Consider the following 25,682-nt stretch of genomic DNA (forward strand, 5'->3'; position numbering starts at 1 on the left):
GTAATGCTTTTTTTAACACCATACTCTTCTGATGGTATCCACTATTCATTTTTCTTGATATTTACTCACATGAGTTGAAAGCTTAGATCTACACAAAAACTCACACAAATATGTATAGCTTCTTTAGTCATAATTGCCAAAAATTGGGAGCAAAAAAGTCTCCTTTTTTTCAATTAAAAAAATAGATTAATGGATAAACAAACTGTGGTCCACCCATGAAATGGAATATTGTTGACCAATAAAAAGAAATGAGCCATGAAAAGGCATGGAGGAATCTTAAATACATATTGCTAAGTTGAAAAACCCAATCTGAAAAGGTATTATGTCTATGATTCCTACCAGACAACATTCTGGAAAAGCCAAAAGTATAGAGACAGAAAAATGATGAGTGGTTTTCAGAAGATTGAAGCAGAGTTGGAGGAGACAAGAACAGGTAGAGATCAAGGAACGGTTAGAGCAACAAAAATTATTCTATATGAGACCAATGCTGGATATGTGACATCATGCACTTGTCAGAACCTGTGGAACTATACGACACAAGTGAACATAATGAAAACTGTGAGTTTTAGTTAAAAATAAAGTATCACTATTGGTTCATTCGTTGTAAGAGATGTAGATCAAAAAATAGGGAAAACTATGTGTCAAGGGTTGTGATAAAAAGGGGTAAATGAGAAATCTCTGCACTTAACAGGTGCCCATCATTTGCTGTTATCTGTTTTTTGTGGTGTTTTATATTGCTAGATCTCTTTGAGGGTTTTCATAAAAAGAAGTCTGTGTCATATGAAAATTAGGAGAATGAGGAGAATTTTATCTTTTTTTCTCTATCTGCATGCAATTTCTTTTTCTGGCATTATTTGACTGACTCAACTCACCCTCCTTATATTGAATACAGGTGGTAAGAAGAGGCATCCTTTCTTATTCCAGGTTTTAGGAAGAAAATATTTACTCCATTGTTAAGTATGATGTTAGCTGTAGGTTTTCCATAATAGTCCTTTAGTTGTTTGAGAAAGCTCAATTCTATTTGTAGTTTCCAGAATACTTTTAACAGGAACAGATGTTGCATTTTGTCAAATGCTTTTCCTGCACTTACACAAAAAATTGTGTATATGTTTTTTTAGTTCATTTGCTTTTATTGTCGTTGTTTGTTTGTCCTTTATTCTACAATTATAGTGTGAGAATTTCATTGATCTTTTAACTTACCATACTTTCCTTGGACAAACTTCACTTGGTTGTGATGTATAAAGATTTTTATATTTTGCCAAGTTCCATGTTCATTTTTGAAAGATTTTTGTGTGTATGTTCATGACAGATATTAACCTGTGGCTTTAATATCTTTTGATGTCTTTCTCCTGCATCATGTTGAAGTAATCATGGCCTAATAAAGTGATTTGTAAAGTTTGTGTAAGATTGGGATATCTTTTCTACCTCAAAAGTTTGATAAAATTATGCCAGCCTCTTTTGTGAAAATATTTTTAATTATTAATTCAATGTTATTACCTCACATAAGTTTATTTACAAATTCTATTTTTTTCTTGATTGAATTTTGGTAATTTCTGCCTTTCTAGGAATTTGTCAATTTCATTGAATCTGTCTTATTTGTTAGCATAAAGCAGTTCATAGTATTTTATGTAGTTCTTTTAATATTCATAGTATTTTATGTAGTTCTTTTAATATTGGTAGTGTCTATAAAGATGTTTCTCTTTAATTCTTATGAGCAAAATTTTAATAGCCATATGGATTGAATATACATTTTCCTAACCCTTTTATTGTAAAATTTGGAAGCAGTGAATTATATAAAAATAAGCAACTTTTAATATATATGAAAGTAAAGATCTTTATTGTCCAATACTTAAAGTAAGAGTTCTTCTATTTTTAAAATTTTTATCTCCTTTTCTGTATTTAGAAAGGAATATGAGCAACAAATATTTACTTATTTAGTTTCACTCATACTTTCATTCCACTGAAAATAAGGTTGTTGAATGATAAGGAAAAATAAGAAAAAAGTAACTCTGATCTTTAAGAATTTCTCACTATTGAAAGGATTCTTACAATTTTTCTTGGCCATCATGATTTTAATGACATTCTCAATCTATTCCTAATATCTTTTTATTCTCCCATCTGAATAGGTAATGTATAGTATATGACCTATTCTGATATGTGATGTAAGATACTGTTTGTCCAACTGAAGATTCTTAAGAAGAGGCATCCTTTCTTATTCCAAGTTTTAGAAGGAAAATATTTACTCCTTCATTGTTAAGTATGATCTTAGCTGTAGTTTTTCCAAAATAGGAAACTAAGGTCCATGCAGATTCTTGAGTCAACCCTTGCTCAGTAGTTTCTGGTGATTCTGATGTAACTAGTCTTAGATACACTTAGAGAACACTGTCCTAAGAGGGCCATACGCAAATCAACTTAGTGTTTCTTTTCATTATTGTTCCAGAGTAAAAACTATCTATTAACCTACTTTGCACTGTCGAGCAAATGTTTTTAATAATATTATTTCACATAACATCAAAATCGGGTTGGATTTAATTTTTACTTTCATATGTTGTGCAATTTACTCTTATGTATAATTCTTGAAAATAATATTGAAATAGAAACACAGAGAAGTTTCCAGCGTCCTTTAAAGGACAAATAGTATAGTATAATTTTCAAGTTAAAAAAGGCATACCTGGCTTGATATATTTATTTTTCTTCATGTTTAAACTTGACTGTCAGATGCACCTCATATGCCTCAAAGCAGACTTTGTTTCACTCTGTATTTGGACCATGTTATACACAAATAAGTGTTTTGATTTTAAATTGTCATTTCTGTGAAGTTTTGTGTGTTTTCAGCTTGATCTTGGACCAAGAAATATGAATCAGTTTCTCATCACATTTCCCACTAAAAGCTAATTATGGAGGCAGTGATTAAGACTCCAATATGATTTCTGTGAGTACAATAGTGACTCAACATTTCAAGATTGTGAAATATTTGCCAAAATAAATATGAATTTTTTTTTAAACTGCCAAGCCACTTGATGCCGTTAGACAAATGTGGTAGTCATGATAATATCCCAAATATGTCCATGTCCTAATTCCCAGAATTTGTGAATGTGTTTTCTTTATTTTTTTATTTTTTTTATTTTTTTTTATTTTTTTATTTATTTATTTTTTTTTTGTCTTTTTGTCCTTTTTTGTTGTTGTTGTTGTTGTTGTTGTTATTGTGGCTATTTCTTGGGCCGCTCCCACGGCATATGGAGGTTCCCAGGCTAGGGGTTGAATTGGAGCTATAGCCACCGGCCTACGCCAGAGCCACAGCAATGCTGGATCCGAGCCGTGTCTGCAACCTACACCACAGCTCACGGCAACGCCGGATCGTTAACCCACTGAGCAAGGGCAGGGATCGAACCCGCAACCTCATGGTTCCTAGTCAGATTCGTTAACCACTGCGCCACAACGGGAACTCCATGAATGTGTTTTCTTACATTGCACAAGAGTCTTTGTGGTTATGATTAATTTAAGGTAATTATTTAGGTGTGCCCATTGCAGTCATAAGGATCCCTGGAAGTGGGAGAGACAGGGAGAAGGGAAAGGAAAAGTGACTCAAAGAGATGCAATGCTGTTGGCTTTAAATATAGCAAGGCCAGAGTTTCCTTTGCGGCTCAGCAGAAACACATCCAACTAGTATCCGTGAGGATATGGGTTTGATCCCTGACTTTGCTCTGTGGGTCCTGGAACTGGCTTTGTCGTGAGCTGTGGTGTAGGTCGCAGACATGGCTCAGATCCGAGGTTTCTGTGGCTGTGGTGTAGGCAAGCACCTGTAGCTTAGATTTGACCTCTAGCCTGGGAACTTCCACATGCTGAGTGTGTGGCCCTGAAAAAGCAGGGAAAAAAAAAAAAAAAAAAAAAAAGATAGGAAGACTACAAGTAAGGAATCAAGCAGCCTATGGAGGCTGGAAAATACAAGAAGATGGACTCTACTCTGAAGCCTTCAGAGGTGAAGGCAATTCTGCAAACACCTTGATTTTAACTCAGTATGACTCACATTGGAGTTCTGGCCTATAGAACTGCAAGATAACAAATCTGTGTTGTATTAAGCAACTAAATTTGCATTAATTTATTACGGTGGCAATTGAAAACTAATGTAATTTGAGTAAATATGATAAATGTGAGCTGGCAGTGATCTACAGACCAAATTTGGTGAAACACTTGAATAGATTTTTATCTTTTGGTAGCAATCAGAAGCATTAGAAATGGCAATTTTAATGTGGTCAAAGAAGTTGGGTAATTATTAAAATTCAAATATACTTGAGTTATTCTATGCAGTTCTATGAAATCAAGCTTATGTTTACATTAGCATTTGTAAATAGTAATTAGTAATACAATTTGTATTATTGCAGTACAAGCAAAAGTAAGCATTATTTAAAGGCAGGTTTTTGTATATCTATTAACACATGAATATTAAAAGTTGTTTTTATTAGTGACACATTCTAATTAGAATATTAAAAGACTATGACTTCAGATATAAACATGAGTCAGCAAAGAAAGTCAAATGATTGTGATATTTATTTTATATTTTAAAAGCATTATTAAACCTGTTAAATGTTTACTATCCAGAAATCTTGTTAGACTTTAAATGTTTTTTACACCATATATAAGTGGCATTTAATTTTTGCAAAAGCCCTATGTTATAAATTACATGATTCCCATTTTAAATACAAAGAATTTGAGATAGGGTGCTTTAGTGACTTTCACAAATTCACCTTTTCTAAGCCTCAAAATTGTAATCTAATCTAGATGAATCTTACACCTATGTCTTAAATTAATGTTCTATTGCATATAAACTTTAACTTTTCCATGTTGAATCATTTTATTTCTCCTCCTGCACACTTGTTCTTGCTTCCTATTATATACTCAGGTGTGGTTAACATTTATTTTTTAATTTACTGAATGTAAATATTTAAAACCTTCTGTACTACTTCTTAGTTAAAATAAAATTTTAATTTCCTTAATGCATACGCTTTCACAAATAAGATTGAGGAGCTGAGTCATGGAGAGACCAGTGGGTAAGAATGCGTAAAACATTTAATAACAATCAAAACCAATATAAAAATATATTTACACATTGCTTTGTACATTGTGATACTCTTTTAATAGAACATCTTAGGAGTTTTTAAATTCAACGCAGTAGACATCACCACTGTCGTTGTATTATTTAAAACAGATAATTTTCCACAGGGAACTATATCTAGTCACTTATGATGGAACATGATGGAAGATAATGTGAGAAAAAGAATGTATATGTGTGTGTGTGTGTGTGTGTGTGAGTGACTGGGTCACTTTGCTATACAGTAAACATTGACAAAACACTGTAAACCAACTATAATGGAAAAAATAAAAGTAATTTTAAAAAGATAATTTCCCACATTATCCAGCAGGTGGCAGGACAGTGTCACTATTTGAATCTTTTAAATGGGCAAAACTAAATGACAAAAACATAATACAACTTTAGAAACATTTTGGGGGGTTGTAAAACATCTTCATGAAAAATATGTATTAATTATAGGAAAACTGTATATCCATTTATGATTTTAAGTTACATTTAAAGCAGGAAAAGTAAAATGCAAATAGTGGTTAGTTATCCTCTAAATTATTTTCTCAGAATTATTTCTAGTTTATCTTCAAAAGACTATTACTCTTTAATAAATTTAAAATAAAATAATTTATGCCCTAAAAATTTTTACCATAATTATTTAAACATATTATTTATTATATATAAACATACACTCTTAAAAACTATTTATATATTTAATTAATTTAAAAAATAAAACATAGCATTGGAACTCTTCCTAGAATGCTTAATTCTGTTCAGAATAGGGAAAAAAGTTCTCGTTATCCAAGCTAACTTTTCTCCTCTGTTACCTGTCTTAACAACATCATTGTCCAACTGATTTTATCTATCCAATAAACTCAATTTTTTCAAGCTGGACATCTGCCTTTACCTTATTTCACACGTCGACTCTTGTTCTGTCTTACCAATTTTGCTACTTAAATATTTATGGGATCTGTCCAATCCTTTCATTCCCCTTGTCACTTTACTGGTCTGAGCTACCACATCACCTAGATAACCTCACCAGCCTCATAAAATATGCCTTGAGAGTCCACTGTTACTGTGTGTCAGTGTGAGAGAAATTTTAGAAATTTTTCTAAAGCACAAATTGTGCTCTACCATTTTCTTTTTCAAAATCCATTTAAAGATTTCTCATTGCTCCTGGGATACATTTAATAACATTTACAGAACAAATTAAGATAATTTTAGGTGTTTGAGACTAAGTAATGAATAAAAGGGAAATTGGCCCTGACCACAGAGTTTAAAAGTTTGAGGAAAAAAACAAATAGAAGCTAGATATAACATTACTATGATGATTTGGTGGTGTTGGAAAAGTTCAGGATCTTATAGGAGCATAAAATAAAAAATCACAAAATTTTTCCCTGAGAAAAAGCATTTATGTTAAGGTACATAAGATTAGGGTGGGAGAGAAGAATAGAAAAGTAGAATATTTGCAGGCCATCTGTCTGGGGGCTTATGTTCTCGCATGCAGCTTAAGTGAAGCACACAAGAATCTCTAAATTGTATCTGAATTTTGTAGTCACTGAAGAATTGCTGCATGAGGAAGTCTCTGATCAGTTTTGTATTACAAACTCAAATTCCATGAGAAGAATGATTTGTGGCCCAGAATGAGGAGACTGAAGGAGAAAGACAGATGAGTGAATAGTCTAATTATATGAGAATGTAGTTTTTAAAGCCTGATTTAATCTTCTTGCTCATTATTGGTCTTTTCAGATTTTCAATTTCATCATGATTCCTTCCTGACAGGTCAGGTGTTTCTAGGAATTTGTTCGTTTTCTCTAGGTGATACAATTTGTTGGCATATAATTGTTCATAGCAGCCTCTTAAGATCCTTTGCATTTCTGTGCTATCAGTTTAAATATATTTTAAATTGAAATTTTCTCTGTGCTTCATTCAAAAAATGTGAAAATTCCTGATACTTGCGATTCTATCTTCCTTTTAATATGCAGTGAGGTCTTTGATCTAGGCCTCACAAACATACCTATCAGAGACTCACTGATAATGTGAGGAATCAAGGACTACAACGGGGTAGTAGCAGCTATATCTAGTTCCTACATATGCAGCTGTTTGAGAGACAGCATCAATGCCCTCTGGATGTGGAGTCAATGGTACCATTTTTGTTGTCTGTCTCCATGAAAACAAAACTCAGTAGAACTGGAAGTGTAGGCAAGTGTGGCATACACTGGCCCTGTTTCACCCATGTCTTTTGGACATTTTATATGCTACAGGTCTTTGTATCTGCCAGTATCTGCATCCTTGATATTGAAAACCCTTTTACTTTGGGTTTTCAGAAGGGCTAGTTTCCTGCACATCTTTGTGGACATGCCAAGGAATTACAGATGCAGGTGCAGCCCTCACCAATGATGTTGAGTAGGGTAAAATGGAAATATGCACTTACACTCTTTCCTAGGGTTTCTCCAACAGATTCAGTTGATTAGCACTTTATGGTAGATTTCTTAATATCACACTATTATTGTAAGTTACTCCTTTATTAATCCTTCACTTATTTAATAATTTATTTTATAACTAAAGAAGGTCTCTTGAATTTTGGACTTACATATTAAGACACTAGTTTTATATTTATGATGCTAAGTCAAATGGTATACCTTAAAAAAAATGCCTGCAACTTTATATAGGCAGGACCAACAAAGATTCAGATCCCTTAAAAATGAAGATAAAGGAAAAAACTCTTAGTAGCTGAGGTGCTGGCCGAAGTTACAAGATACGTGATAATAAAAGTAATGAAAACCAACTATCATTTATTGACAAGTTGAAAAATGAGTGCTATAGCAGTTACTCATATTTGTCTTTTTGCAAATAATGTAAATAATTTCCCCCCTCTATACATTTATCTTTTTTCCTATTGCATAAAGTGTATAAGTTATTGGTAATGTCAAAATAAAATTTTTGTTAAAATAATCTTATAATATGCATGACTAAGTGACTGTAGCCTTACATTTGTATTCAGGGAATCTTAATAAGCTTTTCAATGGGAAAGTTAAAATGTATTTGATTATTCAGGACATAGTTATATTATGTAGGAAAATTGTTAATTTTTTGGTCTTTATTTTAGAAGTAAAAATAAGGAAACATAATGATACTGATATTAGACAGCTGGAGGTGGTGATATTAAATATTTTTTATTTTTTAAAATATTTTTTATATTTTAAATATTTTATTTGCTCTTCAGTAAATTAATCTTTAATGAATCCTCCCTGCTATGAAAAAGGCCCTGTTTCAAACAAATAAATTAGAAAATTCCAGACTCTTGCTTTCTAAGTCTCTTTTGCAGATAGTGTGTGTGTTTGGAAATTAGACCCTGTTAATCTCATGCATTCATCCCAGATGTTGAATCAGAATCAAATAAAATAAATGACAACGACCATATAGGATTTATGGAATAGGCGGTGGAATCAGTAGTGTCCACGTTCAGGTTACAGGATTAACCGTGGCAACAGTTCACATGGAGACATCCTGGGTCAAGAGCAGGATGAGGCCAGTATAGTCTATAGGGCCTGGCCTGTCTGATGGTAGCAGTGGATTTTTCACTAACCAGTCCTGTCCTTGACTGTGATCACTCTTTCTAGATATGCAGTGTCCAAGCCGGCTTCTCTAGCCTCTTGGAGATGCTGTGAGCTGAACAATAGCTCTTAAGTAATACCATTACTCATCTATATTTACCAGGTAAAACTATGTTTCTTTTAATGCATAATCTGCATTGACGGGACAATTTGTCATTATCATGAGCTTAATCTGTGTAACTCAAAGATAGTTCTATTTTAAAAGAAAGTAATTGAAAAATGTGGTTTTATATATAAAGGTTACAGTATATCCTGATGTCTAATGTACAGTTAACATTTGCTAATTTGACAGGTGAATTTGAGAAATATTTTCACAAGAGTTTGATTCTTAGTTCCTTCAAATCACATTATACAGGCAATGGTCTTCCATGGCTGCTTATAAATAAGTGGTTTTATATGTACCCCAAACTTTTTAACATATGTATATTATGACTTTTTTCCTAATGGTAAAGCTTATCAAATATATTTGCATTCATGAGTCTTATTGATGAAGTGTAAAGTAAATATCCTCCCATGATTTTTATTCTATTACTTTCAGATCACTGACATGTTTCTCTTATTAATATGATAGTTCATGATAGGTTGTTGACACTTATTTTTTGAATTGATAAGTAATAAAATGTATTTAATTAAAACTTTTGGAGTTCCCATTCTGGTTTAGCAGGTGAAGAACCCAACATAGTGTCTGTGAGTATGTGGAATCAATCCTGGTCTCACTCAGTGTGTTAAGGATCTGGCATTGCTGCAAGCTGCAGCGTAGGTCACAGATGTGGCTTGGATCTGGTGTTGGCTTGGCTGTGGTGTAGGCCTCAGCTGCAGCTCCCATTCAGCCCTTAGGCTGAGACCTTCCATATGCTGAAGGTACAGCCATAAAAAGGAAAAAAAATTTTTACAAAGGTATATTTGAACTTATCTCTTTAGAATTGCCTTGAAAGTGCAATAATGAAATGTAAAATAAACCTACAATTTTGTTTTACAGTGACATTCTTTTAATATAAAAATACTATCCAGTTTCTATATAATTTCAATCACCAGAGTGGTTTTAAAATGTATTGTTGTTTCAAAATAATTTATTCACAAAGAATGATATATTTTCATCAATGGTGTTTAAATTAATTGTGTAAAATATATGTTTAAGCAGAAGTACAAATTCTACATATAGATAAAGCCTATGTGATAACAGCGGGAACTAAACACAAGGAGTCAGGTATGATGTTCACACAATTATATTTACTATACATAATTTTAATATTGCTGATATTTTACTATTTAATATTTTAAGATAAGCCAGGACATAATTTGTGAACGAACACATCAAATTTATTATGACAGGACTTCCCATTGTGGCTCAGTAGTAACTAACCCCACTAGTAACCATGAGGATGAGGGATCGATCCCTAGGCTTGCTCAGTGGGCTAAAGATCCGGTGCTGTCATGAGCTCTGGTATGGTTCACAGATGTGGCTTGGATCCAATGTTGCTGCCACTGTTACGTAAGTGGCAGCTGTAGCTCTGATTTACCCCTAGCCAGGGAACTTAACTATGCCGCAAGTTCAGCCCCAAAAGGAAAGAAATTAAAATAAATAAATAAATAAATATTATAACAGCTTTCTTAAACAATCAGCCTCTATTTTATAAGAAAGACTACCAAATAGTATTATAAAAAATTTATTAGGCACATTTTTGAATTAAAAAAAAACTTTTCATGTATTTTGTGTATACTCTGAATTGTGAACAGTTTTGAAAAACTACACCTCCTACATATGTTTGAACTATTTTAGGTTATATTTCCTTTTTTTTTTTCTTTTTATGGTCACATGTTCGGCATATGTAATTCCTGGGCTAAGGGTTGAATTAGAGCTGCAGCTGAGTCCTATGCCACAGTGGCAACACTCGACTGAACCACATCTGTGACCTGCACCACAGCTTGTGGCAATACCAGATTCTTAGCCCACTGAGCAAGGTCAGGGATTGAACTAGCATCCTCACGGAGACGTATGTTGGGGTCCTTAACCCCACAATAAGAACTCCATATTTTCTTCATATCAAATAAATAACTGGTTAAATCATAAACATTTCCATATGAGTACATATATGTTTGAAGAGAGATTATTTTACTAATTGCATAAACATATTAATATGAAAAGCATAAATTTTCAAAATGTGTGTGCATGTGTGTGAGTTTGTAATATGACATTTTATTTATCCCTTGAGAAGTTTCTAGGAGAAACTTAAATATATATTAATTTATAAGAACTAATCTCTAATATTTGCAAAGTTGTTCTGTGTCATAGCCAATATATTACACATTTCCCTCAAATTTCACTAGATGGTGCTATGTATTAAATGTAATAAATTTTATGTTTGATAATGGATAGTGCATTTTAATGGACTATCTCTTTTATTATCATTTTATATTTATGACTATAAAACAGGAAACTGGCATTGGATGACTCTTGTTTTTAACAGCATTTATGGACCTCATTTATGAAGAGACATAATTGGCACAAGTGATGTTAAGGCAAAATGGAAAAGTGCAAAAGCCTTCCCCCTAACATGACTGCTGAAGCTATTTAGTAATGTGTGAGAGCTTATCTGATTTGTCATGGTTCACACTCACCTTCTGTGTTATCAAATCTCTACTTTGATAGCTAATTGAGTTATAATTTATGAATTCCATATAAATCTGCTTTTCTAGGATGTGCACTAACTATTGATATACACTAATTGACCATTCACAATGGCTTTATGAACCATAAAAAACACAGCCACTTAATCTGAAATTACATATCACAGCTGTTATCAGGCAGTGTTTATTGGGATCTCTGTCAAAGAAGGTCAAATGAAATGCTTTGAAAATGATAGACGCATAATCATTACCTTTTAAAAATGATTAAGCCTATTTTAGGCCTATGTCAGTAAACCATTCTTTTCTGATAAATCCAAATTAGAAAAGTTTTAGGATTCTTGGTAATGTATCATTACATAGCAACAAGTTTAAATATTTTACTCAGTATTTAAACACTGTTAATAACTGAGTTGCTATATCTTCTAAAAAATCAAGGCAGGTATTGACCTATAATGGCTCTGGAAAAAAAGGAGACCATTTGAATCAAAGATGATCTTGTATTTTAAAAATTTCTTTTAGGATTTAGCTGTAAAAGTTATTTTTTAAATAATGTGTAAAGGAAAGTGGCTTTGTCCTTCATTATAGTATTTTATTATGATTCACTGACCATAAACCTTTCTCACTTTCCCAAGAAGGCCTGGTCTTCCTGGACCTGCCAACCATCCTGAACTAACCTGCAAGCAGATTTCTGTGTTCACATTGTTTCCATTGCACATAGGACAAGTTTTGGATAATTGTAGAATTATGTCAATGTCATATATGCTTCTCCTCATTTGTACCAGTTCTTCCTGCCTAGGAGACTTTTCCCTCAGATGATCCCATAACTTTGCTGTTTATTTGCCCTTTATCATCTGTCCTGTCCTGCTGGGATTTAAGCTCCAAGAAAGAAGGATCCTTATACATCTTTTCCAAGGACATGTTTCCTGAACCTAGAATATATGAAGAACCAAATAGTCATTTGGGGTGGGAAGAATCAATACATTAGCTAAAACCAAGGGAACTTGGCTCATAATGTAATTTTTAATTAGAGCAAGTGAATTCAAATGCAAAATATTGTTGAAAGGTGCATTTTTTTTTTCTGTATGTAGTGTTTTTCCCATGCAGGTTTTTGAAAATAATCTTTTTTACTACATTGGAACCAGGATATTTCAGTATCGTCCTTTTTTTTTTTTCCTGGTCTCTAGAATCTTGGTAGTATCATCCTTTCATACTCAGATGGGTTTCAATATCAACTTTAATATCCTTTTTTCTAGGTGTGTGTGTGTGAGGGGGTGTGAGTGAGAGAGAAGGAGAGAGAGAGAGGAGAGGAAAATAAAAAAAGTAAGTTATTTTTATATGAAATATCATAATCATTTTTTTGGTTTTTTGAGTCTATTTTATTCTTTAACTTTTTATTCCTTAAAAGTACCCCTAACTTTTAATGCATGTTTAGTTTAAACTCTGATACCTACATTAATTTGAATTATTTTAGCACCAGTACCACTATTAATGGTAGAGTAAAACATGGCTTTTAAAAAGTAGAAACAGATAAAGGATTATGAGAATGCCAGTATCTGAATAGATGATGTCATATTTTTTGCTCTACTGATTCAAATGTGATTATAATTATGAATGTAAATGAAGTCTAATTCAACTCTAACCTGATTAGATATGCAGAAACTTTCAAAAGTTAATCAATCAAGTGAAGTGTGGAACAACTGCCTGTGTAGGTGGTCACCCTTAGTAGCCTTTGGATATAAAGTGTGATTGCACTTCTTTTATTTTTTACTAAACTCAAATTGTTAATGCATGAGCTCTTATCACTCCACTTATCAGTAAGTAGTTAGTTCCACTTGGAGTGTCTGCTATATGTTATTATGCAAATGACATTGGTAAAGATGACCTCTGATTGGACTGTTTATCATACAGTGGTGACCTTACCAAATGATATACTCGGTCATTGGAAAGTTGTTCATTCCTCTTTATGCTTGCTGGTGAGAACAGGTTTTGAAATCACCCTTTAGAACTGTCAAGTATTTATAATTTCTACCTTAAGCATTCACTTCTGAAATTCATGCTGGCCCTATTGATGGTAATGAGAATTGTGCTGATATTTCTGTTGCTAACATAAGGAAGTGATTTGGCACTGCTTTTTCTTTAAGGTCTACCTCTACTTTGCCATGAAAATTTATAGCATTTCTGCTAGCATCCTTTTTGAAATAATCATTCAACCATCCCTACTTATAAGATTCTGGTTTCCAAAGAAAGAAAGCAATTCCCTTTTGACAACAATATATTCAGATTGTCCTTTTGGATGTTTGAAAGCAGGCATATCCATACATGTTTATTTATTTATTTATTTATTTATTTTTTAAGTTAGTGTGACTTTTTTTTCATTTTTTTATTACTCAAATGAATTTATCACATCTGTAGTTGTATAATGATCATAACAATCTGATTTCACAAGATTTCCATCCCATATACATGTTTATATGTATATGGATATTCCTTATCCATTCCATATATATGTATAGCTAGATATAAGGATATGTTGTTATATAAGGTATTAAAGGGTAATAAAATATATAAAACTTACTGTAATTCACCATACTTAGAAAATACAGAAGAGTAGTTATTCGATCACCTGACTAGAAATGCCTTTGGGGAGTTCCCGTCGTGGCTCAATGGTTAATGAATCCAACTAGGAACCATCAGGTTGTGGGTTCCATCCCTGGCCTTTCTCAGTGGGTTAACGATCCAGCATTGCCATGAGCTGTGGTGTAGGTTGCAGATGTGGCTCAGATCTGGCCTTGCTGTGGCTCTGGCGTGGGCTGGCGGCTGCAGCTCCGATTGGACCCCTAGCCTGGAAACTTCCATATGCTGTGGGTGCGGCCCTAGAAAAAGACCAATAAATAAATAAATAAATAAATAAATAAATAAATAAATAAAAGCCTTTGTGCAGCATCTGGTCACGCATAAGAAACTCTTAGCCAATAGGAACAGGAGATAAGCCCTTTATACCTGATGACGCAAATTTTCAAAAACCTTACAGATAAAATTACATTAAACAGTGAAAGACTAAACAGTTTTCTGGAAATTAAGAGCAAGGCAAAGGTGTTCACTCTCACCAGTTCCATTGACCATTATTGTAAACGACCGTAGGCCGGCGGCTGCAGCTCTGATTGGACCCTTAGCCTGGGAACCTCCATTTGCTGTGAGAGTGGCCCTATAAAAGGCAAAAAGACCAAAAAAAAAAAAAAAAAAAAAAAAAATTAGAGATTGGAAAGAAAATGTTTTTCATTAAAGACAACTTGTTTGTTTACATTAAAAAAAATCCAATGAGGGGGAGTTCCCGTCGTGGCGCAGTGGTTAACGAATCCGACTAGGGACCATGAGGTTGCGGGTTCGGTCCCTGCACTTGCTCAGTGGGTCAATGATCCGGCGTTGCCTTGAGCTGTGGTGTAGGTTGCAGACACGGCTGGGATCCCGCGTTGCTGCGGCTCTGGCGTAGGCCAGCGGCTACAGCTCTGATTCGACCCCTAGCCTGGGAACCTCTCTATGCTGCGGGGTCGGCCCAAAGAAATAGCAAAAAGACAAAAAAAAAAAAAAAAAAAAAAAAAAATCCTGTGAAATCTACACGAAACCTCCTAGAAATAATGTGAGTTTAGCAGGTTTCTGGATACATGGACAACATACAGCTATCAATTATATTTCTAATGACTAGCAGTGAACAGTTCTAAAATTTATATAAATACAATGGAATATTACTCAGCCATAAAAGAATAAAAATTTGGAATTTGTGACAGTATGGATGGGTCTAGAGGGTATTATTCCTAGTGAATTAAATCAGGCAGGGAAAGACAAATACTTTGTTTTCACTTATACATGGAATTAAAAAATAAATGAACAAATTAAAAAAAAACAAATTTACAGACACAGACCAAACTAGTGGTTAAGAGTGAGGAGATGAGTGGGGAGGGGCAAGATAGGGGAAGAGGTGTCAAAGGGTGTAAGATATAGCGCAGGGTATATAGCCAGTATTTTATAATAACTTTCTGTGGCATATAGTCTATAAAAATGCCAAATCACTATTTTGTATGCCCAAAACTAATATAACATTGTAAGTCAACAATATGTTAATTAAAAAGCCAAAAAACAAAATTTGTATAAAAATTCAAAGGAACTAGAACAGCAAAAATAACCTGATTTTAAGACTTACTGTAAAATTACGGTAATCAAGATAGCATAATATTAGTGAAAAAAATAGAAAAAGACGTGTGTGGAATATGAAATAGAGTCCTGAAATCAGCACCAACAAATACGCTCAATTGATTTCTGAAAAAGGTGTACCAAAGTAGTTTTGTAAAGGAAAGACGTTTTAATACATGGTATGGAAAAGTGAATGTCAATATTAGAAAAAAATAATACAATACCTTGACTCATACTCTATACCTTATGTGAAAGTTATTTGAAATGGTTAACAAACCTAAATATAAACCTTGAAACTATTTAAAGTTTTAGAAGCAAAATTTAGAAGAATTTTTGATGAAAAAATTTATTGAGTTGTAATATTTTGTTTATCTATTTACCCACAGAAAGACATTTCAGCTTTTTTTTTTCTTTTTTTTTTCTTTTTCTTTTTTTTTTTTTTTTTTCAGCTCAGGGCTGTTACATAAAATATTGCTTTTGAATGTCCCTGTACAACTTTTTGGTGTGAACTTAGTTTACTTTCTCTAAGATAAATACCCAGGAGATGTAATTAGAGAAGTGGATTTTAATTTTACATATCAAAAGTTTTTCCAGGGTGGCTGCATTATTTTACTTTTCTACCAGCAAAGTAGGAGAAATTAAGTTAGCTTGAAATCACTCCAGGATTTCACTTTTAAAAATATTATAGCTGTTTTAATAGGCATATAGTAGTATTTTATTGTTGTTTTAATTTATCTAATGGCCACATAGAACATCTTTTGAAGTGTTTATTTGCCATCTTTATATCTTTTCCAATCAGGTGGTCAAATATCTTTACCATTTTGTAATTATATTGTTTTCTACTATTGATTTTATAGAGCATTTTATATATTAAGGACACAAGGCAAATATGAGATTTGCAAATAAATATTTTCTTCAAGTCTACATCTTGCATTTTTATCTTCATCATACAAACTTCCCCAGAGCAAAAGTTTTAATTTTGATAAATTTCAGTTTATCAGCTTATTTTTGAGGATTGTTAATTTTACTTTTTTTGTCATGTCTAAGAAATCTTTGTTATCCCTAGGTCAGGAAGTAATTTTCATCTATTCTCTTCTTAAACATGATTTTTTTTTGAACATCACAAGCTTCTCTACTTTTTAAAATTTATTTTTTCAAGATTTTATAATTTTCAGCATTCAAATCCTCTACATTTTCACTAGATTTATACCTATGTATGTCAAGTTGTTGGAGCCATTATTAATGGTATTTTAAGGGTATTTATAAAAAATGAGTTCTTAATTTTACATTGATTTTATAAGTAAATATAATTATTTTCATGCTGGCATTTTATCCTGTAACCTTATTAACCTCACTTATTTAAAGGAATTTTCAGTTTAGTTTTCATGGGATTTTCTTGGTGTGTAGCTATGTGTTCTGTGTATGGGGAAACTTTTCATTGATTCCTTTCCAATCTGGCTGCCTCTTATTATTTTACTCTTGGTCTATTGCACTGGCTAGAAACATCCAGTACTATGGGGAATAGGAGTGGAAAGAATGAAGATTCTTGCCATGTTACTGATGTTAGGAGGAAAACACCCAGTTTTTCACTATTAATATTATGATGGATTTGGGTTTTTGTAGTTTTTCTTCATAAGATTGAGAAAGTTCCAATCTATTCCTAGTTTTCTAAGACTTTTTATTAAGAATGAGTGTTGAATTTTGCCAAACACTTATTGCATTATATATATGATTATGTGTTTTTTTTCTTCTTTATGGAACTATTTTGCATTAAATTATTTTACCAGAAAACAGAGGAAGCTTGACTTTGAGTAACAAATATATAGTTAAATGATGTTTCCAATCATAGAGTGGATAACTGATTTCTGTTTTATTTTGGAAGTAGTGGCATTCCTCATATCTCACTATTGGCTTCTGTTAAAAATGGTGGTTTATGTACTACTTGGATCTTTAAAACAAAATGAATGAAATCCTACTAAAAGTTTGATAAAGCAATTTATATAATATCAGATTGTTTTTAAAACCCTGATGATCGATTTCTCTCTTTTCTAGTTATACATATTTTATCTCAAAAGTTAGTTGAGGATACCAATTAACTTAAGCCTAATAAAGATTTTTCCTGACCTTTGGCCAATAATTACTAAAACAGATTTAAAATGATTACTTACCTTTATATTTTGTTACTGTTATGACTTATTTTGAGACTCAGTCTGAACTTAAAAATGTAAGTTCAATCTTTAAACAAGAAACAGAGTACACATGGATATATTTATCTATTGTGGGAAAAAGAGCATGTGAAGATAAAAATATGTATTTGTTAAGATTTTGGAGTTCTCATTTCAATGAAGATCGAGTAATCCAGAAATAAAAGAGCCCTTTTTCTCATCAATGTTGCCACATATATTTATTTTATCTTACCTAATTGTATATATTGATTATATGGTGTGAAATAGCAGGTTGTTACAAAAATCATTTTATGGATTTATGTCACTCCTAGAAACATGGAAGAATTTCCAGAGATCTCAGCAATTTCCTATAATTTTCATGTGTATTCTTTCTGAAGATAAAGCAGTAAATCCAGAGCTAGGCTCTCCTGAACCCCACTCCTGCTCATCAACACATACCACAGAATTATATATCACAGAGCCCCAGGGTCTAATAGTATCCTAGCCTCCATCCCGTAAGTCATAGATTTAAATTGAAATTTTCAAAAGGGCAAGCAAAATAGTCAGGGTATCTATTACAAAAGCCATGGATTTAGTTTTCCCTGGTTTCTTTTTATAGTACTATGTTTATGCATTGTTTATAAACATCTTGCAAATCTCTGAAATCACCCTATTCTATGGTTGCTATGGAAAAACTACAAAAGTTGAAATTTTTCTTAATGTACTAGATATACAGCTAATAAATTTACAGCACAATTATTTTCAGAGCTTTCACAAAAGTCCAGGGACAGTGGTACAAATGAAGGACTTCTTCATTTAAATATGAATAATATTTACCCTATAGAAATTCATTAATGATACTAATTTCGAACATTGATGTTAGTGTAAAATTCCTAGTCTCAAATCCAGGGGGCACTGTGGATTAATGATATACTGTAAAATATTCTGTAATCCCATACCTAGATTTATGATAGCGTTTGATCCCTGAAAACAATTGTTAAGTAACTTATACATTTTCCTTTTTTGGTTATAAGTTTCTTGAAATGGAGACTGTGCCTTTGCCTTTACATATTTGGATCACTAATGGCTATCTTGTATCTTGTGTATAATAGATATTTAATAAATAATGTGAAAAGAGCCATCTTATACATACATTTATAAATTCAATTGCCTTTTATTTATTTATTTACTTTTAAGAGCCGCACCTCCTGCATATGGAAGTTCCCAGGGTAGGGGTCAAATCAGAGCTACAGTTGCCAGCCCATACCACAGACATAGCAGCATGGGATATAAGACACGTCTGTGACCTACACCACAGCTCAGGGCAATGCTGGATCCTTAATCAACTGAGCGAGGCCAGGGATTGAACCTGGGTCCTCATGGATGCTAGTCAGATTCATTTCCGCTGAGCCACAATGGGAACTTGTATAATTTCAATTGAGAAGTGAATGAATTCAATAAAATATACTGGCACAAAATGACTAATTTAATTGAGGGCAGTAACATAGACTTGATGGATTGATGTTCTTATAGTTGTTGTATGAGCATTTGAGTTTTTTGTGCTTATCTTTTATTTGTATTAAAAGGTTACAACCATAAATATACCAGCTATATAATATGGGACTTACATTACCAGAGAAGAAATGACTATTCTTAAAAGAGCAAAAGCGAACTTGATAATGCAGGGAAGTTAAGGGAATTTGTCTATTACAAAAATGTATTTGCCTCATTTTTTTTCTTCTGAAGTTTTGATTAGAGATTTATGAAGATTGACATTAAACCATTTCAGAATCTTTATAGATGGCAGAACTCATATTTTTCTTCCTTGTCTTAGTATTGATTCAAGGTAATTTTCATCACATTGATTAACTTTTAGTGATTCATGGTGACATGGTATCCAGCATATATATATGATAAGAGTTAAAAAGTGGCTACCTTAAAGCTATAGAAGACAAGACAATTAAATTTAATCAGTTGATACTGGCTGTGCACTTCTGACTTTAATTTGTGTCTTAATATCCAAAATAGTTCTATGAATGTGCTAATTTATAAAATTTATAGTAAATTATTGAAATAAATTTAATTGCTTATTAGTTTTCAGTCTTTTCTATTTTAAAAACATCACTTTTATCAGTCAATGTAATCAGTAAAAATAGTTATTTGATATTAGAAAAATTAAAACAATCATTTTGATGATTTTTTTCCCATTAATGTAGCCATATTTAGTGAGAAGTAACAGTTCTAAAAATTTAAAATTTGAGTTGCATATGTAAACAAAAATAAGTGAATCAGTGTGACATAATGGTATATCATTAAGTTATGGGTACGTCTAAATGAGAATTCTAACTTCACATGGATTATAAAATCTAGAATTTTCTGCATAAAATTCTTAGTCCTCTTCTGTTTTTATTAATTTTGATCTGATTAAGGGTTAGAGAATTGATCCATAGGATTAAAACCTTAATTTCAAATCTTCTCCACTCTAAAAATGTCAAGATTAGGAGTTGCTGTTGCAGCTCAGTGGTTAAGGAACCTACCTGACTAGTATCCATGAGGATGCAGGTTCCATCCCTGGCCTTGCTCAGTGGATTAAGGATCAGGTATTGTCATGAGCTGTGGTGTAGGTTGCAGACGCAGCTTGGATCTGGTGTTGCTGTGGCTTGGTGTAAGCCAGCAGCTACAGCTCTGATTTGACCCCTACCCTGGGAACCTCCTTATGCTGCAGGTGGGCCCCTAAAAAGACAAAAGACAAAAAAAGAAAAGGAAAAAGGTCAAGATTAGACAATGGTGATTATTTTTTAATCAATTTACTTATATTGATCTTTGTTGTTTACTAGCATAGAAAATTGAAATCATAGTGATCTCTGCTAAACTTCATTATGGTAGCAAAAATAAAAACAAAACCTAAGAAGAACAAACTATCTGAGAAGTGGGATAACTTTTATTAACTCTTTAATCCAACCCATTCAAATGTGAAGGGACACAAATGTTTGGTAAACAGCTAAAGAGACACTTAGAAAATTGCTTTCCTCTGTTAATGTCAGTTACAAAACAAACATGAGATCCACTTGTAATTGGAGAATTACAATTTTAAAAGTTCAATTTTTTTTTTTTTTTTTTTTTGCTTTTTAGGGCCTCACTGTGGCCTATGGAAGTTCCCAGGCTAGGGGATGAATGGGAGCTGGCGGCCCACACCACAGCCATAGCATTGTGGACCTGAGCCATGTCTGTGACCTACATCACAGCTCAGGGCAACACCAGATCCATAACCAACTGAGGGAGGCCAAGGATTGAACCCATCTTCTTGGATACTAGCTGGGCTCCTTACCATTGAGCCACAGTGGGAACTTCCTTAAAAACTGACTTTTAAAGTTTCTCTCAATTCTGGCATGTGTCACTATTTACATGATTTTATGGTTGAAAGTTCTACATACAGCAGCCTGAAAGCATACTTATTCAATGAATCATCAGTAAATAGTAGGAATGGCGCATAAATCTATCCCATTCACATTGCAGGAAGATAAATTACACTGAAGTTTTTAAGGTTGTAAACTGTTATATCACATACTTCTTATTCTAAAAGCTTTTTGTTGACGTCACTGTTTAGAAATATGCCATGTCAGGTATTCGCTTTTATCAGTTAGAGGGGACCTATTTTTTTCTGTGGAATTAACTTTTAATAGAATACCATACCTCTTATTGCAATAGCAGTTACTGTTTTTTTGTTAAAGAAACAATCGATTTGTTCTTAACATCTTGACAAAATAATACACTGTCGCTGATGAGCTGGCAGCTTACTTTTTAATTATTTACCATTTAAACTGCACACTTTCACCTAAATTTGGGTTAGTTTTGTAATAAAAGGTAAGTAAAAGAAAGACAAAGGGTTAGTTGATGGGCAGTAATGGCAGGGTCTAAAATGAGTAACAAAGCTTTTTAGAGATCAACTTGACAGACTTCAAAGATATTGTATTCTTAAGTACTTATTATGTAGATGACTATAATTTGTGTGGAATTAAGTTTAAAGAAATTGAAAGTTACTGACATTATGTTTATAGAATTTTCCAGCATTTGAGAAAGTGTTTAAGAAATTACAAATTTCTGCTTTCAGTGCTTGCTAAGACTGGTTTATTGGGAAAAAAAAAAAGAAAAACTAAGAAACAAAGAAAACTTTGAGGTCATTTTCTCCTTATAATATTCATCTCTTAATTTTATCTATGTATATTTCTTAATTGCCTGACTGAAATTGAAAATGTCATCTAGTAACTAAAATCATCTTAAACTGAAAGAAATACCATATTTATGTTCTCTTGATAAAGATAGTAAAGGAACAAAAGTACCTGCTCATTCTCCAAGTGTGAATTCAGTTTTTTCAGAAATTATTGTAAGATCTCCGTAGCCTAGAGTGAATGATATTGCTGGGAATTTATATGGAAATAAATAAGCAAAATATGGTTAAAAGATATATGCCAGGAGTAGTTCCCACTGTGGCACAGTGGGTTAAGCATCCAGCATTGTCTCTGTGGCAGCGGGTTTAATCCCCAGCCTGGTGCAGTAGGTTAAGGATCTGGCATTGTTGCAGGTGTGGGGTAGGTCACAGCTATAGCTCGGATTGGATCCCTGGCTTGGGAACTTCTACATGCTACAGGGGTAGCCAAAAAAAAAAAAAAGATGTGCCAAAATGTGTATTTTATAATTAATATTATTAGAGCCATGTTTATCAAGTCAACATAAAAATATAATTAATTTGAATGAAAATCTATATAATCACTACTATTTTAATTAAAAATAACCAAGGCAGACTCTCTTAGAATAACGTATAATATGAAATGAGACAACTTATAATTAAAAGTATAATTTTTAGTATTAATGCCTTCAGAATAATGGAAGTTCTAAGTGCCACACTCTCCTCTTGGAACCATTGTTATCCAAAGTTTAAGTCTTCATAATTCTTGGCAGCTAACCAATGGTGGCTTTACTCCCAGTAGCACTATTTTTCACTCTGCATATAAATTCTGTTACATTTATCACTCAGAAGTCTATAGGACATGTTAATACTTCAGAACAAATATGATTCATGTTCTTTTTAGGAAACTTTTCATCTGTGACAGTAGATAAAACTAATCCTGTCTGGCTAAGGAGGGGATGGAAGTTGTCTGATTTCACATAAGACATAATATACATATGCATCTCAGCTGAAGGTCAGCCTGCATACAAATACCTCGATTTATCTATGTTAAATAGTGGCAATTTTAATTATATTTAGAGTAATAAGATACTAAATAGAAAAAAATTCATAATTTTAATGTTTGTCTATGTTTAATCTAAGAACCTACCAAAATGTATTTAATTCACTCTTTGAAATTTCACATTGCTTTTAATATTGATGCAGTGAAAAATGGCTAAAATATTCTTGTATATAAAATGCAAGAAATATGCTAAATGTCTTTAGAATTGATTTTTATTAGCGGAGTTACTGGTTCCCAGTGTATGAGGGACAAATAAATAGTCAAAGTGCTTTAAGAAATGATACACTTCAGGCATTTATCACATTCTTGCTAGCATTTGATGAGTGACCCCATGTGTGGTTTTATATCATTTTATTGTTGCCATTGCATGTTAATATTTTATTTATTTATTTTTTTTATTTTTTGGTCTTTTTTGTCTTTGTTGTTGTTGCTATTTCTTGGGCCGCTCCCGCGGCATATGGAGGTTCCCAGGCTAGGGGTCGAATCGGAGCTGTAGCCACCGGCGTACGCCAGAGCCACAGCAACGCGGGATCTGAGCCGTGTCTGCAACCTACACCACAGCTCACGGCAACGCCGGATCGTTAACCCACTGAGCAAGGGCAGGGACCGAACCCGCAACCTCATGGTTGCTAGTCGGATTCGTTAACCACTGCGCCACAACAGGAACTCCAATATTTTATTTTTTATTTATTGACCATTTTCTCTGTGATCCATCTTTCCTTTTCTTTGCACTTCCTATTAATGTCTTTATTCTCTCCCTTTACATTCTAGTAGAGTTTCTCATGTGTATATATCTTATTTTTATTGTCTGCAATACATGAATAAAATTCTATTCTTCACTTCCAGTATAGATTTTAATTTTGGCATTATGACCAGAGTTTCAGAACCAGCTTATTTCTTGTCACTACAAAATATGATATTCACAGTGATGCTTTTGCCATAATTATGCAAGGTGAATCTACATTTGGTTTTTCTGATTTTTTTTTCAATGATCAATGAAGTCTCTACATTCACTACACTGATAATGATATATAAGCCCTGGTGTTTAAATGTTGTTTATGCTATGATTTTATAAATTGGTATTTCTAACTTTGGTTTTTCTACTGACTTCAGTATTAGGTTTGATTTAATAAAAGAATCTCAGAAGGGGATTTACATTTATGGAATTTACAAGGAGAATTTTGCCATGGGTAACCTAAATTGTATCATGAGACTTCAGTAAATTGGAATCTTTTTGCAATAGTAACATGAAAATCATTGATCACAGATCATTACAACAATATAATAGTGATGAAACATTTGAAATACTGTGAGAATTAACCAGAATGTGACCCAGTGACATGAAGTGAGTAAGTATACTCTTGGGAATATGTCACTGATAGACTTGTTCCACACAAGGTTGCCAATCTGTAAATCTTAATTTGTAAAAAATGCAATATCTGCAAAACTCAATAAAGCACAGTAAGAGGAGGTATGTCTGTATCAGTTTTTGCTCTTCATTCACTATTGCCCTGAAATAAATTGTTTAATGTGAGGTGATGCCAATAGCCCAAGAGTTATATATGAGCAGGTGTGGGCAGCAGTGCAGGCAGTTCATGTGTCTGCCTGGTGAATGATAACAAAGCAGTAAATGAGACCCTGGGGCACACAACAGCGTGTAATTTATCATCAGACTCCCCACTTAGTATCTTCATTTTGATCTCCAGGAGTCATCTAACTTAAACAGTTTTAAAATAGAATCTTCATCCTCCTAATCACTTTCCTAGTCTCTTGATTGCCTAGTTTTTCCCAATTTGTAAGTGGCACAATCTTTAACGTAGTTACTCAGACCAAAAACATGAGACCTCTATTATTAACTTATTTTGCTCATATTCTATATTCAAGGCACTCTTTTACAACTTTTCCTGCTTGTCATCATATTTTATGACCTCAGGGAGAGTTGAGCTATACATTCTAAAAATATATAATTTTCCGTCAATCCATGCAACTATATTGCCACTTGCCTATTATAATTGTGTATTACAGAAGCAATTAAACAAGGAAAAAAAAAAAGCATTTCAAAGCAGAGTGCCTCCTTACAAACAAAAGTTCAGGACCAGATGCCTTCACTGGCCAATTCTGTCAAACTTACAAAGAACTTACACACATCCTTCTTAAACATCTCCAAAAGTTCGAAGAAGAAAGAACATTCCCAAAAACGTTTTGTAAAGTTGCCGTCACCTAACACCAAACCCAGCAAAGATACTACCAAAAAAGAATATTACAGGCCAATATTTTTGTTGAGTATAAACACAAAAATTCTCAACATAATGTTAGCCAACTGAACCCAACAACACAAAAAAACCACGACCAAGTGGGATTCATCCCATGTTCACAAGGATGGTTCAACATAGGCAAATCAATCAACATCATACACCATATTAACAAAAGAAAAGTCAAAAGCCACATGATCATCTCAATAGATGCAGATAAAACATTTGACAAAATCCAACATCTATTCATCATAAAAACTCTTACTAAAGTGGGTATAGTGGGAACATATTTTAGCATAATAAGAGCCATTTATATCAAAACCACAGCCAATATGATAATAGAGAAAAGCTGAAAGCCTTTTGTTTAAATTTAATTAATTTTTTATTACTCAATAAATTTATTACATTTATAGTTGTACAATGATCATCACAATCCAGTTTTAAGGTGTTTCCATCCCATAACCTCAGTGCATCACCCCACCCCGCAAAATGTCTCCTTTGGAAAC

The sequence above is a fragment of the Sus scrofa genome, chromosome 11 (assembly GCF_000003025.6).
Source record: "Sus scrofa isolate TJ Tabasco breed Duroc chromosome 11, Sscrofa11.1, whole genome shotgun sequence".
Lineage (NCBI taxonomy): Eukaryota > Metazoa > Chordata > Mammalia > Artiodactyla > Suidae > Sus > Sus scrofa.